At 40.9% G+C, this 1,973-nt stretch overlaps 1 protein-coding gene across 1 annotated transcript in view; it reads left to right on the top strand.

Annotated features, from left to right (window-relative positions):
- Positions 1-448: 448 nt before the first annotated feature.
- cdk17 (cyclin-dependent kinase 17) overlaps positions 449-1,973 on the top strand; it is a 79,666-nt gene continuing 78,141 nt past the window's right edge. The window contains exon 1 of the mRNA XM_035426046.1: positions 449-803. The gene's annotated coding sequence lies outside the window, so the exon portion shown is untranslated. The remainder of the gene's footprint in view (positions 804-1,973) is intronic.

Here is a 1,973-nt window from a genome sequence, read left to right as displayed (position 1 = left end):
TTCCTTGTGCAGACAGTTGCCTAGGTTTGATTTTTAAAAAAAAAAGGTTTTTGTAAAAGTATTCGCTTCTTATTTAATCTGGAGTCAACTGTAAGGAAACCATTTTTTTAACCACAATACATGCCCCATAATACCACACATTTATAATTGCTGATCATGTTTATATCGAAATCACATTGCGGTGACAAGTTACATACCGCTACAAGATAATTTTAGAGTAAAAAAAGAGTGGATTTAATCTTGATAAATGTAGGCTATAACAACACGAACGACATTTGTTTTTTTTTTTTGTTTTTTTTTTTTGGACAGAGGGTGGCTTCGTAGAACTTTTTCAACGGCAGAGGCCGCTGTGGAACAACAAAGGCTTTGTTCGACACAGTACGCGGTTGTGGGTAGGCGGCGCTGTTGGGCCAATCGTCAACAGCACAGCCTCCAGTGAATTCTCTCCATGTCACTTTGAGACGGAGGCGTCAATATGCAGGCAGTCAGCGCTAGCTTCCCTCCCATTATCGTACTACCCACGGTCACCATCCGCTCTCTAACACCGCCAGCACTACTCAGACTGTAGAGCTGAGAAATTTAGCCCCGAGTTTTCGACATTTTAACCGTTAGCTATGATTAGAACGCTGTGTCTGCGGATTTAAGTGACTGACGAGTGATAAGAAAGGAAAAACTTAAACGATACGGCGAACGTTGGCTAACTAGCTAGCTAGTCTGTTTGCTGTGGGTGGAAAGACGGCATCCGGCCTCCGAGGAAGCACCGAGGTCGGGGACTCGGGTCGATACATCGTATTTCGTTTCTGGTAAGGACATATGCATTGATTTTCCCTTACTATCAGGGTTAGCTATGCTTTTCTGAAAGGGGTTTATTGTTGTGAAATGATTTGGATACCAATACGTATGTCTAGGTGTTGTGCTGATTTTCGTTTTTTCTAGCCAGCTGGCTAGCTATTGCTAGTTAAGTTCTGAACTAGCTAACGTTGTTGGTAAATGGAGTGGCTTAAAGCTAAGCAAGCTAACGTTAGCCAACCATCCTGTGTAGTCCGTACCAGAGCCCATACACGAATAGTTAAGTATTGCCGTGTTTTTCTCTTCCCGAAAAATAACATTATATCACACAACCCCACAGTTAATTAATCATGTCGCTTGTTAATTCGAGTGTATTTTATTCAACGTTAAGTGTGGTCAACGATACCTTGCTGTATGGCCATTTGAAGTTGCATTTCCAGCCATAAAATAACTAACGTTAGCTAGCTAGTACCAGCTGCGATAAAAGGGTAGCGCGTGTGGTTATTTCATTAATAATTGTCAGTACATTGGGTTTAAATAGACAATTATTGATTGCTAGTTGTGTCAGTATGTGGTGTCAAGTAGAATGCTAGATAGGCATCTTGTTCGCTACAAAACGGGTGGCTCCTCGTTCGATTTAAAGTGCAGAATACAGTGGAAGGCTAAAAACGAACAACCTCCTTCAGTACAACCAAGCATTTATTCATTGATATGTCGCAGGTATTATTCGTATTGTTGTAGACCAAAACACGAGGGATTTGTGTTAGGTCATTCTATAGATTCTTTGGCTAATAATTACAGGAAGCCGGATGTTTGGCGAACAGTATTCGTCTGTATTAGTTTTGTTAGCTAAGTTTGACAAATCAGCTGGCCACTATCCTAACGTGAATTAAGGCTAGGGTTAGGAAATCAGTCTTAGCTAGGACGTAGCCAGATGTTAACTAGATCTTGGTAGCTAGCTCTTAGCAGGACGTTAACAAAGAGTTAACAACCATGTTTCATGGATGGTGTTGCCATCGAATTCTCTCGACCATCTTGATCTTATCCAGTGTCAGACAAAATATTGTTAACATCCTAACGAATGTTACCTAAGCCAAGCTTCAAATCAAGAGATAACTTTCGTCAACTTTTGAAGTGCAAGGGGTATGATGGAGGGTGTTGATATGTCATCATCATGCATATTA

This window comes from Anguilla anguilla, chromosome 7 (genome assembly GCF_013347855.1).
Source record: "Anguilla anguilla isolate fAngAng1 chromosome 7, fAngAng1.pri, whole genome shotgun sequence".
Taxonomy (NCBI): domain Eukaryota; kingdom Metazoa; phylum Chordata; class Actinopteri; order Anguilliformes; family Anguillidae; genus Anguilla; species Anguilla anguilla.
Note: the sequence above shows the minus strand (reverse complement) of the source record. Positions and strands in the feature narration are given on the sequence as shown.